The sequence below is a fragment of the Chrysemys picta genome, chromosome 6 (assembly GCF_011386835.1).
Source record: "Chrysemys picta bellii isolate R12L10 chromosome 6, ASM1138683v2, whole genome shotgun sequence".
NCBI lineage: Eukaryota > Metazoa > Chordata > Testudines > Emydidae > Chrysemys > Chrysemys picta.
Window position 1 is genome coordinate 101,825,825 of NC_088796.1, and position 9,042 is coordinate 101,834,866.

Consider the following 9,042-nt stretch of genomic DNA (forward strand, 5'->3'; position numbering starts at 1 on the left):
TAGCTCATTGTGATAAAATAGGCTGGATTGGTAAGGGCTAATTAAAGGGGTGATAGATAGATGGGCATTCCAAGGGGAAGACTTCAGGCTGTCACAATACAAAATTGCTTGCCCCTCCTTCCCACTAATGGTGTGTGTGTGTGTGTGTGTGTGTGTGTGTGTGTGTGTACTTCCTCACAAGTAGTCAGGTTTCCATATACTCAGCCTCCCTATCCACCACCTTTCAGACTTGTGTGGGCCTAATTTACCCCCTCCATCAGTCAGACTTGGGTACACTTGCCTCACAAATGACATCAATCAAGCTTGCATGTACCTAATCCCTCCTGCTAAGGTCTGTAAGCACCTGGGATTACCCCTTTTGCCCTCCCCCTACTGCCCCAAAATCAAGCTTGTGTGCTCATGGACTGCATGTTCCACCAACAACCAACAGTTTCATGAGCCCAGTGCATCAAAATTTCAGTTGTAATGTGAATAACGACTAAAAATTACCCTAAACCCAATAATTAAAAAAATATTTGAAAAAGAAAAATGAAAACAAGACTAGCTATTAGACCAGACCTAGTGAGGATCTGCCTCTCTACCAAATCTGGGTACGTAGATAGTATTTTGAAGAGCTACTAGTCAATCCTAGCCCTGCCTAGGACAATTTTAAGCCAGACACTAAATCCAGAGATTTCTTATTTAAAAGTTTTTAAATGAAGTCAAACAGCCACTACATTAAATGTTCAAATAGTATAAAAACAAATTGTGTGAGAATTCTCACAATGATTGTCAATCTGCCTTTAGAGAAAAAATAGGAACATATTCCCCACTGGAAATCTCGTTTATAATGCAACCGAAAATATGGAGTTGCTAATAGGAGCCTCTGTACATTCAAACTCAACAGATGGTGCCACTGCAGAAGCCTTTGCTTGTCTTTCCTCTGGGGTTCTAAAACAGTTCATTATGTGGGGCTAAATCTCACAAAAATTGTTTTATACACCATTTCCCCACCTATTCGAGATCAGGTAACACCTTCGTGGCAGGTACAGCAAATGCTTACAAAGAGAAGTAGTACTAGGAACGCATTTATAGTAATTTCAGTACTAGGAACATGGGATCTGCCAGTTCCCTGAAGACCACCATCAGGTCCTCCATGTACCACCACCAAAACATGAACCTCAATTTGGGACCTGCTGGTTTAGAGGCATGAACAAGGAGTTAACTCTTAAAACAAATCCCTATCCTTTCTTATGGTGCAGGTTTTTTTCAGTAGCTGTGCCTATCAGTAGTAGTAGTTCTTTCCTGCTCAAGTCTCTCTGCCTTCATTCATTCTTTGGTGGAGTTGAAGCCTACAGGTTATATTGACAAAACACAATTACATGAAAATGAGAGCAAAAAAAAAAAAATACTGTATAAACAAGTCAAGGATTATAAACAGATTAGTTCACAACCTCTAAAATGTATCCTCCTCTCTGGTGATACATGGCAGCAGCAGAGCATGTGGGAGCCACACAAATTCTTCTTCAAAGTCTAACTAATTCATTACCCCTACGGTGCAGAGGGGAACCTTCTGACAATCATTTCATCACACTGTTTTTAAGCTGTGTTACATGGAAGAATCAATTCATTTCTTTTAGAAGCCATTTGATGATTTCTATCATCTATGATTTTAAGCCAACCACAGCGGGACAAAAAGGGACTAATAGATTTCCACATAAGCTCTCCTTTATCCTTCCATTGGTAGGCAGGAGGAAATAAGGACAGGTTTGTCTCCAGCTTTCATCACAGAAACAGAGGCGGCTCTGGTTTCTGTACAGAACACAAGGTCTTTCCACACAATGTAATTTTTGTGCCGCTGACATTGCGAGCTACACAGACTAGAGCTGTACTAGCACTGCCCCAGCCCAATGCGCATCTGCTCGCTAAAGACCCCCATGTGGATCATAACTGTATGAAGAACACCCCAAGAGGAAAGTATGTGCAAAAGTATCTTACTCCACCTCATCTCACCTGGCACCTCATCTCACTTCCATGTGGCACAGGTAAGAGTCACATGCAGATAGCTCTTTCCCTGCACAGATCCTCTGCAGCAGGCTCTGAGCAGTTTGTAACTAACTTTCCTCAAACAACAGACTAGCTGTTTGCATACATGCTGCAGGGGAATTGGAACTAGGGGCACTGGGGTGCCCAGCATGAAGTAATATTAGCAAGTGAATACATGGTTTCCATCATATATGAGGTTTACAGTTTTGTTCAATGGCTTCCAGCACCCCTGAATTGCTGTTACCATAGGCGCCAACTCTAGGGCTGGAGCACCCACTGAGAACAATTAGTGAGTGCTTAGCACCCACCAGCAGCCAGTTCCCTCCCTTCCCCACCCCCCAGTGCCTCCGACCCACAAGCATTCCTGCTGGTCAATTCCTCCCCCTCCCTCCCAGTGCCTCCCGCCTGCCACAATCAGCTGTTCCACGGTGTGCAGGAGGCGCTGGGAGGGAGGGAGGGGGAGGAGCAGGGACAAGACATGCTCAGAGGAGGGGGCAAGGGTTGGGTAGGAAGAGGCGAGGAAAGGATGGGGGTGGGAAGAGGCAGGGTGGGAGTTTAGGGAAGGGGTGAGGGCAGGACCTGGGAGGAGCAGGGACAGGAAGAGGCAGGGCTCATGGGAAGTGGGTGGGTGTGGGGTGGGACCATGGGTGGAGCAGGGGAGTTGAGCACCCCTGGGGCCCAGAGGAAGGTGGCACCTTCTACAGGATCAGTGGCCAAATAGAAACTGATGTCCATGGCAGCAGCTTTAGGCTCTTCCTGTCCTGTCCTGGAAATGGATTTTCAATGACATGGATTTATTTTTCTGTGTTTCTACTGTTATTTATTTTTGCACATCTTCACAATCTCCTACCTATCAGGTGATGTTATGCAGTAGGCAATTGGCAGACCATGCAACAAAGTACACATACCTGGAATCCTTAGCCACCTCAACAGCACTTTGGTCATCAAAGAATTATACTTCCTCCCCCCACCCCTGACCTACCTCCAAAGTACTCTGACTTCTACGTATGTAGTGTTCTATTATGATCATGGTTGCTATTTATTAATCTGTCCTCATCAGAACTATTTCTTGTATTCCAAAGCTTGAGAAGTTTCCTAGAGACAATTATAAAAAATATGAACATACCATAAGACTTGAGATAATTAGGTGTAGAAAAGATATTTTCATTTAATTTATTAACATTAATACAATGGAAAATTTATTTTTCACCTTTGTGTGTCAATCAATTCCTATTTCATTCCAGCTCAAGATACTGTCACTACTGAGGTTAAAACAGCTGGAGGATACTGCACCATGTAGTGGAATCCCTTCAATCTGCAGATTCCTCCCAGAGTGACTTCTAGCACTCCATAACGCTTGACCTTGAATTATGCAATTGACTCTCTATTATACAATTTCAACTGCACAAATTACATTTTATGTAATTATAGTCTGTTCATTTACTCAGTGTTTAAAATGCAAAATGAAGAATATTGATGCAAAAAATTACCAGACAATTGTAATTTTAAAAGAAAGGGTTGGGACCTTGAACATTGTTGACATTATGTGTTTGGTATTGTAGCACAGCGCAGACTCAACCCTGCGACGCCTCCTGCTGGTCATCCTTGGGAATTAGCTTTGACCCAGGAGCGCCCTCTGCAGGCTGGTGATCTGCTTGCCATTGGCCCCCCACATCCCTCCCACTGCCCCTGTCTTGGGTGCTGCCCCCCACCCAGCAGTATCCCACTATCCCTGGGTTTCCCCACCCACTATCCCCACTTTGCCTCAGTTTTGGCTGCTGCCCAGTCTCCATCTAGCCCCCGTTCACTGGGGCAGACTGCAGTATCAGCCACTCATCATTGGCAAATCAGTTTGGACTGGCTGCCTTTACCCACCTTCAGGCTGCCCCTCTGCAAGCCCAATACCTAAGACTAGGTCCTGCAGCCTGGGGAGTTGCTGGCCCAGGACTTCCCAGCTCCTAAGGCCTTTCCCCAACCCTGCCTCACTCTAGGTCCTCAGGTGAGTTCCCCAGCAGCCAGGCCTGTCTCCCTCTCCAGTCAGAGAGAGAGGCTTTCTGCTTAAGCTCCTGGCTCAAGCCTTTATAGGGCCAGCTGGTCCCTGATTGGGGCATGGCCCCAACTGAGCCTGCTTCCTCCCAATCAGCCCAGGGGTCTTGCCCTTCCAGAGCCCTCCTCCAGGGCAGTTTTAAACCTCTCAGGGCAGGAGCAGGTGACCACCTCACTACAGGTATATATTTGTGTGGTACAACACTTCTCTGATCAAATCTAATCTTGGAACCCTAACATGCAGCATAACCACAGTATAACAGCATAATACATGTGAGCTGGAACAGCTTCCAAATAAAGAGGTGTGGATAATTTTCCTGTAAGATCAGAATGAAGAGAGAGATTTCAGGTGGCCTCAATACGTTCTCAAGCCATGAATGTCCCTGAAGGAAAATGCCCCGGTGAGAATCCAGGAACTCTTCCAACATGTATCCTGCTGCTTTTGCAGAAACCTCTCCCAAGCTACCTCGGGCAGGAGTTCCATTCAGAGAGTCCAACCTAGACTCATTAGCCAGCTGGGCATCTGGAGACATGTTTGGTTGCAGTGATGGAAAATGGGACTCTCTGACCAGGAAGAAAGGACCTAGAGCTTGCAAGGATGAAAGTGAAGAGATACCAATTATTTCCTAGCAGAGAAGCCGTTCAGCCTCAGTGCTGGCAAGAGAATCCAAGTGGAATTAAGTTTTCAACTCTAGGACAAACTCACAAAGAAGTTTAGAAAATTAAAATACCAACCTTTTAAAAATACTAACTGAAATCAATTAAAATTTTATACATGATTTAAAATGAGATGCCGTGGAATTTTAAAAACTGTTGCTGCTATTTGTTCTATTTTTGCACTGCGGAAATATTTTAATATCATTTTACAAGATTTGTAACATTATATTTGTCAGTCTAGTACTTATTTAGTGCTCTTATTTATGTATTTATCATAGTTATGTATTATTTATAAATAAAGTATTATTTTATACAAAATGGCAACCTATAGTGGTAGTGATTTGTATTAAATACTTATTTAACCAAACCAAACAAACAAAAACAAGAAAGAGAACCAAAAAAAACCCCTGTAATTGTTCAGCCTTAAAGCCCCAACTCCAGAAAGTACATTTCCAGCAACTATCCACAGTATATTTACTAGCACTGCCCCCAATATTAAGTCTGTGCTCACATGCACGCTTATCAGGTTTGTGGCCCTCCGCCTGATCCCATTACCTCTGTGTGCGCCCAAGCTAAATTCATTCTTGGGTGTACACCACAAACAAAATTACATCTGAATAATGAGAGCAGGAATAGGCCATTTGAATTAAGATTATCAAAGTTTCTCTTTGCCACCTCTACAATGCAGCTCCCCATTTAGTGGAATACGTCAGTCAGTTACTACCCAGGAAAAATACAGAATTCTTCTGAAAAAGTCTAACAACCCCAAATCTATTCAGTGCTGGGGAAGGGGGGGACTATTTCCATTCATTCCATCAGACCTTTAATAAAAGAAAGGACAATGCTGAGCAGAGAATTCAGTTGAACTCTTTGACAATATCACTCGAATCATAAGGAGCAGCCATGCCTGTGGGGGAATCCCCGCTCGCATTTCTTAAAAGAGAGGAAAAGTTTGTAAATATCTCCCCCTGAGATTCTCCCACATCCTTCCACTCATGGGCAGGAGGAAGGAGGGGCGGGTTTGTCCATAGACTTCCTCAGGGAAGTGGCGGTTGTTCCATCTCCAGACTCAGCAGATTCTGTGGTTTCTGCACTGAACAAAAAGGTCTCTCCAGACACAGAGATCTGCAGCATCTGTCTCAGCTCTTCACCCATTAGACTCCCCACCCCCCCATCTTTTCATGCCAAGTAATGTTTTCTGGGGCTGCTCCAGTGCATGCAGTTGCCGCAGACAACCTTTTAAAGTGTAATTTTTGGGCAGCTCTCATAATGAGGTGCAGCCCAGCAGAGCTGCAATAGGACTTTCCCCACCCAACGGGGGGATCTGTTCAGTCCAGGCCCCTGACTCAGATCATAACCCTATGGAGAACAATCCACGGGGTCCCAGGAAAGAAGGAATGATGGGTGAAGGCAGCCGACCCTATTTCACCTCTGCCCACCTCACCCACACTTATATATGGAGCAGCTGAGAGGCTCACACGGAGAGTTCCATCTCTGTAGGAAGCCTCTGGGGCAGGTTCTGTGACCTTTGTAATTAATTCTCCTTAAACACTATATGATATCCATGCCTAATTGCTGTTGTAACCCATGCCTGCTTGGTGTGGTGCTCTGTTCCCCTCTAGTGGCACCTATCCCCACTAGAGATTGATGAGTCTGCTACAGCCTTGAGTAAGAGGCATGTGGCTTTTAACTCATGAAGCAGAGGCTCATGCATTTAGCTCCAGAGGTCCCATGTTCAATTCTGCCTGCTGCTGACCAGGGCTGCCCAGAGTATTCAGGGGGCCTGGGGCAAAGCAATTTCAGGGGCTCTTTCCATTAAAAAAAGTTGCAATACTATAGAATACTATATTCTTTTGGGGGACCCTGTGGGGCCCGGGGCCTGGGGCAAATTGCCCCACTTCCCCCCCCCCCCCCCTCGGCGGCCCTGCCGATGACAGGGATCATCAGCTACGGAAAGTATGCAATCCATGCCTGGTTGGTTTGGTGCCCTGTCCCCCTCTGGACCATCTAGAGATTGATGAGTCTCCTACAGCCTTAGCTTAAGGGGCACGTGGCTTTCAGCTCATGCAATAGAGGTTCATACCCTAAGCTTCAAATGTCCCAGGGTCAATCCTGCCCCCTGACAACTGGGGTCTGTCAGCATTACAAGTGGGGGCTTGCCCCACAAGTCAACTGGGAAGTCTCTGACGCTCAGGATGTGTGTTAACACGTCCTCTCCCAGAAGTACACTCATAGGTTTGAGCCTTCTTGTTTACCTCTTCAAGGGACCACGTGGTAAGTGTAGATTATAACTCCCAGACACTCTATTGCTATTTACTTCACCACACGGAAAATACAGATTGGAACAAAAATTGTAAACCCTACATGCAATTCCCTGCCTCAGTTTCCTCAACACTCCAGGCCATTGTATGGACCTGGATCAGAGTCACTTCGGTCCATCCTTCTGTTGCAATGCATCACTTATATGCACAAAAACAGAGCCTTCTCCCCCAGCTTAGATAACCTGGCCTTGGCCAGTTCATCCCCTTCCTTCCTCTTGCCCAAATGTCCTGTGGTCTTCCCCCAGTGATTTCTTTTAGAACCTTTTGTTTGTGTCATCTGTCTCTTTGTCGGCCTTCAGTAACTTTCCACTCCTAACCCCCATTATCCTTAACACCAACTTGGTCAAACTGGTTCCCTACTTAGCATAAGTATGTTGTCATTAGAACATAGTTTTAAAGTTAAATACTCCACATTCATTGTCCTTAGCCAAGGGAGTACCTGCTGTAGGTCCTGTTCAACATGATGGATCCACATAGAAAGAATTTTCTCATGATAAGGAAATCTCATATCACCAACTTCATAATATCAACTAGAATTCATAAGTCCCCCCCCCTCCCCGACACAAACAAATCAAGCTGTATGAATGAGGCAAGTCACAGTCAGTTTTCTGACCAACTGGTGCCACCCCTCCACAGCCTCCAAATCAAGCTTGTGCACTCCTTGACACCAACAACCAGTTTTGTGTACAGAATGCATTAAACTATCAGTTATATAACATGAATAATGACTAAAAATTACCCCAAATTCAACATTTCAGATATTGGTAATAAAGCTGCTGGTTGCATCAAATCTAGTGAGGATCCACCTGTATACCAGAAAAGAACATTTGCGTAAGGAAGTATAACAGGTAAATCTCTCCAGAAATGTTCTCGATTGCAGTTTTGAATTTGAAGGCAACCAATCCGGGAACAGACACAATAGCATTGATTCAGGTGAACCATCATACAGAACAAGTAGCAAATTATGAATAGCAAATACTCATAGGGAAAAGATATGGTGAGGAAGTCCTAAGTAATCAGAGTGGAATATGTTCATATAAACCATTTGTGAAATCATTGAAAATAAATTCATCAGAAAAATCTGAATTTATTTGCAGATTATTTGCAAATAGGAAAAGGGGAGAAACTAATTTTTATTACACAGTCAGATTAAGCTGGCTGACACAAAGGAAAAATAGTCCAATAAAATGTCCTGCTATTTTCACTGAAATTTAAATATACAGTATTTCATCAAATTCTAGCAAATATTTCATCCAGCTGAGTCTGCATCTAACCTTTCCCAGAAAACAGGCTAATTGCTGATGAAAATATGCTGAAAGACTATGTGTCTTTACTTCCATTGCTTTATTACTTTAACTTTTCTTGTTAAGATTCAGATTTTTAAATTTCTCTCTCTCTCATAAATATTCATAAGCTTCAACTTGCCAGGGAATGTACACACAACTCCCACTGGAGTCAATTGGAGATGGGGTGCAGAGCCTATATGAATATTGGGTCCCGTATGCAGTATATTTATGTACAATAAACTGCATTCTTTAAAATGACACTTCCAAATAGTTTAGGGCCAAACTCCAGATTACGATTAAAGAATGTGCTTGAGGTGATAGGTCAGGGTGATGTAAAAGAAATAACTTAAAGAGAAATATTTATAGATTTTCTTCCTTTCCTTTTTTAAAATTAATATGAAAAACTCCATTTAAATTTTTGGGTTGAAAACCATTCCCCTTCACTGATGGAAACTCCAGCATGACAGCCTAGTGCTATGGTATGAAAAACAGAAAGTGAAACTTGCTACAGGCTGCAAACTTCATTCATCAGACCACTTGAATTGCAATGTCCAAGCTTGAATGGTGAAAAGTTAATCAAGTCTGAAAGTGACATTCATTTATATCAGTCTCTCTAGTATATTTATTACCAACCACACAATCTTTTTGGACAACTCCGTTCCATGTCACTACACTAAATCACTGGGAACTACGCAGAAGTGCCCGAG